The sequence below is a fragment of the Rhinatrema bivittatum genome, chromosome 3 (genome assembly GCF_901001135.1).
Source record: "Rhinatrema bivittatum chromosome 3, aRhiBiv1.1, whole genome shotgun sequence".
NCBI lineage: Eukaryota > Metazoa > Chordata > Amphibia > Gymnophiona > Rhinatrematidae > Rhinatrema > Rhinatrema bivittatum.
Genome location: NC_042617.1, coordinates 58,446,636 through 58,460,922, shown reverse-complemented (window position 1 = coordinate 58,460,922; position 14,287 = coordinate 58,446,636). Strand labels below are relative to the sequence as shown.

At 48.6% G+C, this 14,287-nt stretch overlaps 1 protein-coding gene across 1 annotated transcript in view; it reads right to left on the bottom strand.

Moving 5' to 3' along the window:
- The window catches only part of UBR2 (ubiquitin protein ligase E3 component n-recognin 2), a 426,990-nt gene that overhangs the window by 409,529 nt on the left and 3,174 nt on the right, over positions 1 to 14,287 (bottom strand).

Sequence of the window (14,287 nt, the reverse complement as noted above, 5' to 3'; positions counted from 1 at the left end):
GTGGGACATGAATAGTTGGGCCCTGCTTTGTGTAGCACACACACTGCATACAATACCTCCTCATCTTGCCCTTCCTAATACTTCACGCATATCCAGCATAGCTCTCTGCTTCAACGGCAGGGGAGAAGAAAAACAACCAATAAGGGCTGAATAACATAGTCTGGGTAAACAAATAAGTATGGGTGTAGCTTGCTTGTTGCGGCAGTTACTACCCCTAACTAATCAAGCTTGATATTTCACTTGGATGCATCTCCATCACTGCTCTCTGCATTAATGGTGGGGGTGAAAGGGAAATAGAACCAAGGGTTGCTAAGAGCCAAGAGAAACAGATAAGTATGAAAGGAAAGAAGTGTGAAGCTTGCTGGGCAGACTGGATGGGCCGATTGGTCTTCTTCTGCCGTCATTTCTATGTTTCTATGAACTCCTCTGAGTTCTTCCAGACTCTGCTTTATATGTCACGAAATATACAAATTTTTTAAATTAAAAAAAAAAAATCAATCAATCCCTAAGCTGAGCAAGACAGGCAGATCGTGCACTGAGCACTGGAGTGTTGCCAGCAGCTCATTGGCAGTCAAGGTAACTAATTGAGTCAGCTGCCCGCATCTTATCTTCTCCCTTATTTGTATAAATAGGGAGATGGTCCACTATGATAGGTTCATGTGTGTGTCTGCCCCCTTTCGCCCTCTTTTAAAATGTGAAAGACTAGTAGGGCTTTCAGTGTTTACATATCTCTTCTTTTGGCCATATTCTCTTCCTGTCTGCACCGTCTGCTCTGTGGAGGCTGGTGTACTGGACAATATTTTTGTTAATATGGGTGTGCCTTGGGTTCAAAAAGATCAGGAAACACTGCCTCAAGTACATAATACATTCTTTGGGGCAGAGATTGATGTAAATGTTGTAGTTCAGGTTTTGGATGCTATATAAACATGTTTTTATTTATTTATATTTAGTTCACACCTTTCATCTGTAGCTCAAGGCAAGTTACTTTCAGGGCTTTTAGATATATGCATTTCTCTATAGCTGTGTTTCTAATCTGATAAAATTCCCATACATGTGAATAATGGGGTCATTTATCAAAGTGTAACATGGCGTTCTCGCATGCAGAAAACGCCTTTAACACATGCAAAAGCACCATAACGTTTGGTGCGATGCAAATGAAAAAAAGGGGAGGATATTGGGGCGGGGATTTTAGCCAAGTGGGCTGGGCTCACAAATTTGCGAAGCCGTATCGCATGGCTTTAACGCAAATTTTAAGTACACATTTTTCATTTGTGTAAAGCCATGCGATAGGGCTTTATCACTCGTTGCGATGTTTGCGCACATGCCATTTTAAGCTCCTGGAGAGCCAGCCTAGCTATCAGGAGAGGGAGCGAGACTAGCCATAATGCCCTCACAGTAGATAGGTATTTATATCTCTATGGGAGGCCCACCTAATCACTGGAGGTGAGGTTTAGGTATTAGTGTAGGGGTTAGGGGCCACTTTCAAAGTAAGACGTATGAACAGAACAGTGCTCTCTTGTGAAGATTTGATGACCTTCGGAGTGAGGAAACTCATCCAAAGATGAGATTTGTGCAATGTTCTCTCAACCTAGCTTGATGTTACCCAGGTAGAGAATCCATCAATCCGTCGGAGCGCACTGTTAACCTGTCATTGGACGCGCGTTTTCCCTTACCCCTTATTCAGTAAGGGGCAGAAAACGCGTGTCCAACCAGCCGAACCTAATAGCGCCCTCAACATGCAAATGCATGTTGATGGCTCTATTAGGTATTCGCGCGCAATTCAGAAAGTAAAATGTGCAGCCAAGCCTCACATTTTACTTTCAGAAATTAGCGCCTACCCAAAGGTAGGCGCTAATTTCTTCCGGCACCAGGAAAGTGCACAGAAAAGCAGTAAAAACTGCTTTTCTGTGCACCCTCCAACTTAATATCATGGAGATATTAAGTCTGAGGTCCCAAAGAGTAAAAAAAGTTTATAAAAAAGAAAAAAAAAATTTTTTAAGTCGGCCGGCGGCTATCGGGTCGAAAACCGCTCAATTTTGCCGGGGTCCGGTTTCCGAGCCCATAGCCATCAGCGGGCTCGAGAACTGACGCCAGCAAAATTGAGCATCGGCTGTCAAACCCGCTGACAGCCACCGCTCCTGTCAAAAAGGAGGCGCTAGGGACACACTAGTGTCCCTAGCCCCTCCTTTGCCTGTTTCTACCGCCGGGCCTCATTTGAATACTGTATCACGCGCACAGGCGAGTGGACTGTTCGCCCGCTCTCCCGCGGACTTTACTGAATCGGCCTGATAGGTATTTATCTCTCTATCTAGGGTGAGGGCATGGCTAGGCTCGCTCTCTCTCTCTCTCTCCCCCACCCCAGTAGTTGTAGGAGGGCCCCGATAGCTAGGCTGGCTCTCCAGGAGCTTTGCATAGGTATTAGGGCAAATTGCAATAAACTGCCTATTACCATAAAACACACCCCTTTTCCTATCGCATGCGATATTTAGTGCATTTTGATAAATCCAGGCCTAAAGTTTGATAAAATCAGCCACTGTATTTGAGATCTCACTTGATACCTCAGTACCGTATTGCAACATCATATACAATATGTTTTTCTTGAACGCCAAAGTTGCAGATTTTTTTTCATAATTGTATACAGGTAGCTGCATGATCATGCAGTCAATCGGCCCTTCAAGTACAGATGCCCTTCCAAAACATCCATTGTTAAGTATGTTCATTGCTAATTTGAAACCATTTCCTTTCCCCACCAAGGACATTTTCTGCTGGGACTTCCATACTGTCAAATTTAACTTCTGCTCAATCAGAAACTTTTTTCTTAACTTCTTCTCTTTTGGGCCATGCGAATTACAATCTGAATATACATTGACTTAACAAAATTTCTCAGGATGTTTAAAATTACAGCTCAAAAAGAAGCATACAGCACATTATAACCTTAACATTATATCATATAAGATACACAAAAATCGGATATAATACATTTCAAATATCCACATAACACTTTTTTCAAGATCACTAAGTCCTGATTAGTGCGCTACAATGCTTATAAACGCTATTTAAACCACATCTCTGAGGACTGTCTCAGCAATAAACAATCTTTGGGGAAAACAGTCTGCTTTGTAAATAGGGGCCTTCATTTTTTATTTTTATTGTTCTTTAATTTTACCAGGAATGTATTAAGGTTTATTATGACAAGAACAAAAACAGGAGGAAATCAGTTGGGGGGGGGGGAAGACTTGTTTTTTTCTGGGTAAATATCAGTTTATTTTGGTGGACAGAAGCCAGGATAATAAAATATTAAGCAGTGGGAGTACCCACACACCAAGCAGCATCCCCATCTCTACCCTTCATCCATTCCCTGCATAGCATGTGCTCCTCTTCCCCTCTCTACCCTGCCAAACATCTACCCCCCCCCCTCCCCCCAATACTCCAACAGCATTCATCCTTACTGGTGTTATTCCAGACTTCTCCTCTCTGCTTCAGCAGCCTACTTACTGAGGCTCCCGTGTTCCTCAACACTGCCCTTCTGCTTTTGTGCAGGGCCAGGGACCCTGCTGGAAAGTGCTTCTGATGGACAGGCCTGCTTCAAATGCATTTGTAGCATCAGACAGCAAGTACTTAAGCTGCTTGTGGGGTGAGAAGGTGGAATTTGAAACACAGCATGGGCGGTACTGGAGGATGAGCATTTTCACTGGCAGGGAATGGGACTTGAAACACAGCATATACTTTGGCCCACATTGGCTTCCAGTAATGGCCGGAGGCCTTGAATTGCTGCATCTGCAGCTCTGGAGCAACTTTTTAAATCAACCTAAGATTAGGGTGAATATCAAATTAAACAGATTGTTGCATATGGAAAAATCCAGTTTAAACTGAAAACAAAATCATCCTTTGTACCTGAAGACTGGAGGGTGGCTAATGTAACTCCAATATTTAAAAAAAAAGGTGTCCAGGGGCGATTCGGGAAACTACAGACCAATTAGCCTGACTTCAGTGCCAGGAAAAATAGTGGAAAGTGTTCTAAACATCAAAATCACAGAGCATATAGAAATACATGATTTAATGGAATAAAGTCAGCATGGATGTACCCAAAGCAAGTCTTGCCTCACAAACCTGCTTCACTTTTTTGAATGGGTTAATAAACATATAGATGAAGGTGAACTGGTAGATGTAGTGTATAAGAAAATTATTCCTCACCTGCTAATTTTCGCTCCTGTAGTACCATGGATCAGTCCAGATGGTGGGTTATGTTCCCCGTCCAGCAGATGGAGTCAGAATAAAAACTCGAGAGGGGGCACTATATAAGCCCTCCCCTTTCCTCAATCTTCAGTAAACTAGACTAGCAAAGCCAACAAGAGAGGAGATAGAGGGATCAAGTAAAGAGAAGCCCGAAAACAAGGCCAAAAAAGTGAAATTTGACTAAACATTACCCCAGAGGGAACTTGCCAACAGAACGTGAACCATAACTAACACTGGAAAAAATCCCAGGAAACAGAGAGAAATAACAGAAAGACAGACCTTCGAGCGGAGTCAACAATCCCAACTGAGAAGAGAAAAACCCCGTAAAATACAGGGAGGGCGTCTGGACTGATCCATGGTACTACAGGAACGAAAATTAGCAGGTGAGGAATAATTTTCTTTTCCCTGTACGTACCAGGATCAGTCCAGACAGTGGGATGTACCAAAGCTTCCCTTACTATGGGTGGGCCACAGACAGCCCCGCTCGAAGGACTCTATCCCCAAAAGAATCCAAACCTGGCGCCCGGACATCTAAACAATAGTGGTGCGCGAAGGTGTGGAGAGACGTCCACGTGGCCGCCCTGCAGATCTCCTGGGGAGATACCGAAGAACTTTCCGCCCAGGAAGTCGCCTGGGACCGAAGTGAATGTGCCCGAACAGAAATTGGAGGAATTTTCCCAGCCCCAAGATATGCGGCTGAGATCGCCCCTTTGAGCCAACGGGCAACAGTTGCTTTGGAGGCCAGATGACCCTTCCGAGGACCCGACCAGAGTACGAATAAGTGGTCCGAGAGATGAAACTCATTAGTGACCGATAGATATTGAAGGAGACACCTTCTGACATCAAGCTTGCGGAGTTCCCTGGGTTCCGTCGAAGCGAAGGAAGGCAAATTGACAGATTGGTTAATATGGAAAGCTGAGACTACCTTTGGTAAGAACGACGGGACCGAGCATAAAGAGACTCCGTCAGTAAAGCGAAGATATGGCTCCCGACAAGACAATGCCTGAAGCTCCGAAATACGACGGGCCGAACAGATAGCCACCAGAAACATTGTCTTGAGGGTGAGATCCTTGATAGAAGCCGACCTAAGAGGCTCGAAAGGCGGCCCGCTCAGTATACGAAGTACTAAGTTAAGATTCCAAGAAGGACAAGGCGGCCTCAAGGGTGGCTTCAGGTATCTAGCACCTTGCAGAAAATGTACAATATCTGGGTGAGCCGACAGCCTTGAGTCCTGCCCATTGTGCAGGAAAGCCCCTAACACCACAACTTGTACCCCAAATCCAGACCGGCCTGCAAGAAGGAAAGGACTTGCGTCACCGAAGCAGAGACCGGACGAATAGAACGCTCCTGGCACCATACCTCAAAGACTTTCCAGACGCGCACGTAAGTGACAGAGGTAGACGTCTTGCATGCCCTTAGGAGAGTGGAAATCACTCCCTCGGAGTATCCACGGCGTCTCAACTTGCGCCTCTCAAAAGCCAAGCCGCAAGACAGAAGCGATGTGCCTGCTCGAAAAATATAGGACCCTGTCGCAGTAGGTGGAAGAGATGATTGAGCGGCAGGGGTCCCTCCGCCGCTAGATGAAGAAGGTCCGCAAACCAGGGCCGTCGGGGCCATTCCGGTGCCACTAGAATGACTGGACCCGGATGGCTCTCTATGTGACGGAGAACCTTCCCCACCATGGGCCACGGAGGGAAGACAAACAGTAAGATCTTCCGAGGCCACGGTAGAACCAGGGCATCGACTCCTTCCGCCCCGTATTCTCTTCGTCGGCTGAAGAATCGAGGGGCCTTTGCGTTTGCGGCCATGGCCATGAGGTCCATGTGAGGAGTCCCCCAGCGGGAGGTTATTAGACTCATCGCTTCCTCGGAAAGCTCCCATTCTCCGGGATCTAAGCGCTGTCGGCTTAAGAAGTCTGCCTGTATATTGTCCACGCCCGCAATGTGAGCGGCTGCCAGATGACTCAAGTTGACCTCCGCCCACTGCATCAGTCTGTCTGCTTCCAGCGAGACGTGACGGCTCCTTGTGCCCCCCTGACGGTTGATGTACGATACCGTGGTCGCGTTGTCTGATAGGACCCTGACTGCCAGATGGCGGACCAAGGGAAGAAACTCCTGCAACGCCAGGCGCACCGCTCTCGTTTCCAGACGGTTGATGGGCCACCGGGACTGTTCCGCTGTCCAAGTGCCCTGAATAGAATCCGCCCCGCAGACCGCTCCCCAGCCGGTCAGATTTGCGTCCGTGGTGACGACTACCCAGTCTGGGACCTCCAGGGAGACCCCTCGTGCTAGGTGGCGAGGAACCAGCCACCAGCAGAGAATGAGCCTTGCAACAGTCGGTATTGGGAGAACCTCCTGAAATTCCCGCGACACTGGCTTCCAACGGGATAACAAGGCCCACTGAAGAGGACGCAGATGCGCAAACGCCCACGGGACTAGGTCTATGGTGGAGGCCATGTACCCCAGTACCTGTAGGTAGTTCCATGCTGTGGGTGCCCGGTCCTCGCTCAGAAACACCTGTCCCAGATTGGTATCGAAGCGCGCACCCAGAAAATTCAACGACTGGGATGGAGAGAGACTGCTCTTGGGAAAGTTGATGATCCACCCTAGGGACAGAAGTAATCGCACCACCTTGCTGACCGCTTGGACCCCCTCGGTGCGAGATTTTGCCCGGATAAGCCAGTTGTCCAGGTAAGGGTGCACCAGAACCCCATCTCGGCGCACGGCTGCGGCCACAACCACCATAATCTTTGTAAAAACCCGTGGAGCTGTCGCCAAACCAACGGGAGTGCTTGAAACTGAAAATGCTGTCCTAGAATTTTGAAACGAAGATAGCGGTGGTGTGCCCTGTGAATCGGGATATGCAGGTAAGCTTCCGTTATATCCAAGGATGCGAGGAATTCCCCTGGGTGGACCGCCGCCAGCACTGAGCGTAGAGTTTCCATACGGAAACGTGGGACCCGGAGGTACAGGTTGACAGTCTTGAGGTCCAGGATGGGCCGAAAATTGCCCTCTTTCTTGGGCACCACAAAATAAATGGAATAATGACCCCGACCCAGTTCGGCAGCAGATACTGGGGTAATTGCCCCCAAAGAGAGAAGACGGTCGAGAGTTTGCCGGACTGCTTGTCTCTTGAGAAAAGAGCCGCAGGGGGAGAAAAGAAACCTGTCTCTGGGAGGGTGGACAAAATCCAAGGCGTAGTCGTGTCTTAAGATATCCAGGACCCACTGATCCAACATGATTCGGGCCCATTCCCCGTAGAAGCGGGCAATGCGACCCCCCAGTCTGGGAATCAGATCGCAGGTCAGCCTGGCATCATTGGAGTTTTGAGGAAGAACTCTGGGGCTGTCCTCCCTTGCCGGGCCTGCGGCCCCGAAAGGACCGGTTCCAGGTCTGCGAACGAAAAGGAGAAGTCCGAGACTGTTGATGCTGCTGTTGCTGCTGTCTGGGAGGACGGTATCGTCATTGAGTACGGGAGCGATACCTGGTGGAGCTGAAGGACCTAGATGTCCGCGGCCTGTCCTCCGGAAGCTTGTAAATCGCATTCTCGTTGAGGGACTTGATGATCTGGTCCAAGTCCTCTCCAAAGAGAAACTTACCTTTTAAAGGAAGCGAGCCTAAGCGTGTTTTGGAAGAGGCATCCGCTGACCAGTTTCGCAACCACAGAAGCCGACAGGCCGAGACCGCAGCGACCATCGATTGGGCCTGGACCCGAAGGAGGTCATAGAAAGCATCTGCTCCATAGGCGAGCACAGATTCTAAACGATCCGCCTGCTGAGCTTCAGCATCCGGAAGAACCTGGGAGGTGAGCAATTGTTGAACCCATCGGAGTCCCGCTCTTTGTGCAAGAGAACTGCAGATGGTCGCTCAGAGGCCCAATGCTGAAACCTCAAAGATTCTTTTGAGATAAACCTCCAACTTCCTGTCCTGGAGATCCTTGAGCGCTGTACCGCCCATGACCGGGATGGTAGTGCTCTTAGTTACGGCCGAAACTGCGGAATCCACAGCGGGAACTTTGAGGAGCTCCAAAAAATCTTCTGGCAGAGGATAAAGTTTGTTCATTGCTCTACCGACCTTGAGAGAGGCCTCCGGTGAATCCCATTCTCTAGAGATCAGTTGCAAAAAGGTGGGATGAGTTGGAAACGCCTTCGACAGAGGACGAAAGCCTGCCAGCAAAGGGTCCCCCTTTCTGCCCTGACAAGAGGCTGCTACCAGTTCTGGGGGAGCATCAATATCCATTTCCTGGAGAATATGAGGAATTAGATCATCCAGTTCATCATACTGAAAAATTCATAGGACCCTTGGGTCGTCCCCTTCCACCTGAGAAGTGATCGTGGGGTCATCCTCTGCATCCGGGAGCGGGTCCCCTGTCGGGGGGTTGCTGGGGCCACCCACTGGGGCCTGCGGGACCCGGGAGGGTCCTGGGTCTCCTGCGTGAGGTAACGCCCTATCCTGGGAAGAACCACCCTCCAGGGACGATCCCAGATGCACCCGTTTGGGAGGAGGGAGTCCCCCAGGAGTCTCCAAGGGCTGAGACTTGCACTGTAGGAAAGCCCGGTGCATAAGAAGCACGAACTCGGGCGAAAACTCCAGAGGTCCCTGAGGAAAACTATCCTGGTGCTCCCCTCCACGCCCGCCAGGTTCCGGGCCAGGGAGTGGCGCAGAGCCAGAGGGCAACACCGGAGTCGGGCCTTCAGTATCTTCCTCACCTTCCGAAAACAAAATGGCTGCTGTTCCCGCGCTCAGAGGGAACAGGGCCTGCCGCTTTCGAGACACGCGGTCCTCACAGCGGACTTGTCCTCCTGTCCTTCGGTGACTTCACCCTCAAAAATGCAGGAGTCACAGAGGCCGCAGGCAGAACACTCAGAGGAGCGTGGCATGGTCTGTTCGGCTTTTTTTTTTTTTTTTTTTAAAGGACTGACAGGAAAAAGAGCACGCGATTCACACTGCAGAAATGCCGCGGGCACACAGACCACCCCTCCCCCACCGACCCAGAGAGAGCGCCAAAGGACTAAACCTCCCAGCGTCCGACGGTCCCGGGAGAAGAATTCGCTAACCGTGGGTCGGTAGCAGCTGAAACTAATTTAAAATAAAGGGGGAGGGAGGGGGAGTGACTAGCACCACTAGTATGCACCCCGGGGTGCACCACTAGTATGCACCCCGGGTCCTGAGGAAAAAAATTTTTATTTTTTTTTTTAAACAAACACTCCCCCAATACCCAAAGAAGGGTGCCCTGAAAAAACGGAGTGGGGGGGGAGGGGGGAGAATAAAAGAAACGAGGTACAGACCTGGCAGCAAGCACCTCACGACTCAAAAGGCAGAAACCTGCTGAGTCTCCTCAGAAAACTAAATTGTTTCAAAATTATACCTTTTACATATTTACTTGATCCCTTTATGAGAAAAAAGCAAAAGAAAATAGAAAACTAGAAAACCTAATCTCCTGCACTGGGGACCGCAGAGACCCCTGCTCACATCTGCTGGAGTCAGAAGAATACTGAAGATTGAGGAAAGGGGAGGGGCTTATATAGTGCCCCCTCTCGAGTTTTTTATTCTGACTCCATCTGCTGGACAGGGAACATAACCCACCATCTGGACTGATCCTGGTACGTACAGGGAACAGAATTGTACAAAAACAATTGTACAAAAAAAATACCCACAGTCCCTGCTCATTAGAGTTTATAATCTAATCAAGAGAAACATACAGGAAATGTCATTTAAGAAAATGGTTAACATCAATAAGGCTGTGAGCAGCATAGTCAGGGGTTAAGATTTAAAAGCAGCCTCAAAAAGCAGGGTTTTTAGACTAGATTTCAATAAGGCCACAGGATGCACCAACTGAGGAAGTCTATTACAAGCATACAATGCAGCAAAGTGGGAAGCACAGAGTTGGGAGTGAAGAAGGGCAGAGATAAGAATGACTTGCCCCATGAGCAGAATTCACAAGGAAGGATTTAGGGAGAGAGATAAGAGGAGCGGCAGAAAGGAACGGCAAAGCGAGGGGTCTTGTAGGTGATTAAGAGGAGCCTAAACTGTATACGGAAAAAGTAGTGACTTGAGAAAAGGAGTTAAATGGCTATAGCAACAATGGTGAAAGATAAGTGTTACACACCCCGTCCGCGTTCGGCCTGCACACGGGCCTGCTCACTTCTCTGGTTCCACGGCAGGTCCCGGGTCGGCCTCCCTAGCAGCAGCTGCAAGCTCTTCCAGGCCTCGGCGTCTCGCGGTGGCGGTCGCCAGGCCTTCCACTGCACACCAGGCCTCACATCAAATTCGGCTCCCTTCATGGCATTGGCCACACCCCTACACACGCAGATCGCTCGGCCTCTTGAAGGGCCAGGGGCGGGTCCTAGCTCTGCGGCGTGCCCCGATTGATTCCCTGATATAAGGAAGTCCCTGCCTGCACTTCCTTGCCTTGGCAATCGAGATTGGTTGTACTAGATTGTCACTGCGTTTTGAATCTTGTTCCAGTCTCATTCCAGGATCCTTCTGTTCCAGCCTTGTTCCTGCATCCCTGTTCCAGTGTTCATCTGTCGTCTCCCCAGGTAGTACCTCTGGACTGTCTCTCATACTGACCTCGGCTTGCTCATTGATCCGTCTTGCCTGCTGCCTGCCTTTTGACCTCAGCCTGCCTGTGACCTTGTCTGACCTCCGGAACCTGATCCCTGCTTTGTTGACCACTCCTCGGACTGACCCTCGGATTCTGACCTCTGCCTGCTTGACCGTGTCTCCAGATTCTGGCTCTGTTCCTAGCCTTGTCATCGCCTACACTGTTCTGGTCCTCCTTGCTCCATCTGACCTCCAGTCTTGAACCTGATCACATTCCTCTCCTGTCTGTGGGCACGCCTGTCTATCATCTCTCCAGGAGACCATGTGAGGCCAACCTAAGTCCAAGCAGCTCAGGTCCCTACGTGCTCCTCCCAGGGGGACCTCGGGCTTCCAGTGGTGAAGCTCATCCTAGCCTCTGTCTCCTCCGGTGCTCCGCCCCCTGGGGACAGGTGCTTCCTGGTCCCTACCAGAGAGCAGATCTCCACTGCTCCAGGACAAGGGTCCACCCCCGAGCGCAACAATAAGTCACATAGCTGAATTTTGAGTAGATTGTAGTAGAGAGATGGTTAGTCCTGGGGGAATTCTGCGCTACTGCAGAGCGCAGAATTTCACAGAATTCCCCCCCTGTGCAGAATTGCCATTTTCGCATGCCGGGGTCTCTGCTATTTTCTGCGCAGGGGGAATTCTGTGCAAATCCTGCGCTCCACTGTAGCGCAGAATTCCCCCAGGACTAATGTGTGAGAGAGAAAGGGAGCTTGTGTGGGTGTGTATGCAAGAGAGAGGGCCCTGTATGAGGGGATGTGTGTGTGTGTGCGAGAGAATGAGGATGTGTATATGTGTATTAGAGAGAGGGAGCATGTGTGTGAGAGAGGGAGGGACAGAGGGAACCTGTGTGAGGGGCAGTACTGAGAACGGGGTCAAACTCTGAAACTGGCGATAGAGTGGAAGGGGTTGAGCCTAGAGGTGGAGGGAAGAGATACTGACAGGTGGAGGAGTTGGGGCCTAAGAGGGCAAAGTGGCCAGGGGAGTAGGGAGACCGAGTGGAAGGGACACTTACAGTGAATTTCTAGGGAATTCTGCTCAAAATATTTAAAATTCTGCATCTTTAAGTAATAGTTTTTTTCTGTATTAATTTAAAATGTAATTACTTAAAGACTGTCATGTAAATTGTGTTATTTTGACCAATATAAAGTTTGCAGAATTTAATGTTTTTGTGCGAATTCCCCCAGTGTCCCAGATTCACCCACCAGAGCTCAGGTAATCTTACCCCATACCCCTCCTTCTCACTGGCAGGAGAAGAACAGCACTTATCTGTGTATTTGAATGTGTGAAGCCCTGTAATCTCATAGGATCGGCTGGTTCTGTATACCCATATGTGAGATTGAAGCAGGCAGAATGAGACGTACACAGGTAAAAACTGCTACTGTCTTCCTGCTGGTGGGGGGGGGGGGGGGGGTGGGGAAAGAGTGAAAAATATGCAGAATTTGGTTTGGTGTACTTAAGCAAGCTTGAAAGTGTGGCATGAAATAAAAAAGCTTGAGAAGCACGGATGTAGAAGATTTATTTATTTATTTAAAATTTTTATATACCGGCATTCATCAGGGATATCACATCGGTTCACAGTGTAACTCAAACAGACGCCTGGGGAGGCGTTTTACATCGAACAGAATTATATCGAACAGTTATAACATGTTAACAATAGAACAAGAAAGGAGGGGAGGTAAGAAGTGGGACAAGGAAGGGAATATAACATTAAATGTTAATAACAAGTTTTGCAGATATAAATAAAATAAAATAGAACAATAATTTCAATATCCATTAAGAAGCGATGACATAGTGCAGATGGCAGATGGAGGGGGAGAGGGGAAGGAAGGTAGAATGAGAGGAGTTTGGATTGAGAAGAGGGGGTAGAGGGACAGGGTGGGGAGGAGGGGAAGGAAGGGAGGGTGTAGTGGGGTGGAGGGAAGAGGGTGAGAGTACTGAGAAATTAGGGAAAGGTAGGCAAACTGTAAAGTAAGGAGAAAGAAGAAAGGATGGGAGAAGATGATGAAGAAATTAAGTGTAAGCTTTAGTAAAGAGCCAGGTCTTCAGCTTCCGTTTAAAGGTTTTTGTGCATTCTTCTTGCCGTAGTTCAACTGGCATTGTGTTCCAAAGGGTCGGCCCGGCGATCGAGAGCGCTCGGGCTCTCGTGGAGGTTAGTTTATAGAGTTTGGGAGAGGGGGTAGGCATAGTGGCGAGATGTTGGTGTCTGGTGGGTCTGTTGGATTGGTGGAGGCGGAAGGATTCATTAAACCATTTCATTTCAGGGTTGTATAATGCCTTGTGGACGAGAGAGAGGGCCTTATACTGGATGCGGGATGTAATTGGGAGCCAGTGTAGGTCTTTTAAAACAGGTGTGATATGGTCAATTCTGCGCGAGTTGGTCAAGATCCGGGCTGTTGTGTTTTGCAGTATTTGAATGGGGTGGATGGAGTTGTTCGGGAGGCCGAGGAGGAGAGCATTACAGTAGTCAGTTTTGGCAAAGATGGTGGTTTGTAGAACGGTTCGGAAGTCGGGGGGGATGTAGTAGGGGTTTCAGTTTTTTTAGGGAGTGGAGTTTGAAGAAACCGTCTTTTAGTATATTGCTGATGAATTTCTTCAGCGTGAAATGACCATCAAGGATGACGCCCAGGTCACGTACTTGCTGGGCGAATGGAATATGACTAAGGGGGTGGTTAGGATGGTTTTGAGGTGAGATGAGCATGATTTCAGTTTTAGTGGTGTTAAGAGCTAAATGGATGGAGGATAAGAGTTTGTTGATGGAGTGGAGAGTATCATTCCAAATGTCAATTGCTTTTGATAGAGAGTCAGTGATTGGAATGAGTAACTGAACATCGTCAGCGTAGACATAGTGAGGCAGCTTGAGACTAGAGAGGAGGGCACAGAGGGGAAGCATGTAGATATTGAAAAGGGTAGAAGAAAGGGATGAGCCTTGTGGGACACCCTGATTGAGGGGGATGGCCTTGGATTCATGGGTTCCTAGTTGAATTTTGCAGTTTCTGTTACTGAGGTAGGAGTTGAACTAGTTGTGAGCAACACCCATAACACCAATTTCTGTTAAGCGTTGTAGGAGAATGGAATGGCTGATGGTATTGCATGCGGAGATGTCGAGAAAGGCAAGAATATATGATTGCCCTTTATCGAATCCTTTAAGGATATGGTCTGACAGGGAGAGTAAAAGTGTCTCTGTACTGTGGGATTTCCGGAAACCAAATTGAGTGGGTGCAAGGATATGGTTATCCTCGAGGTATTCTGAAAGTTGTTTGTTGACAGTTTTTTCGAGAAGTTAGAAATGAAGGGAAGATTAGAAATGGGTCGGTAGTTGGCGAGACCGGAGGGGTCAAGTTTAGGTTTCTTTAAGACTGGTTTGACGATAGCCTGTTTAAGGGGAACAGGTACCTGTCCCGAGGTAATGGACAAGTTAATGATGTTTGTTAAGGGTTTGGCGATAATGTTAGGGATGGTAA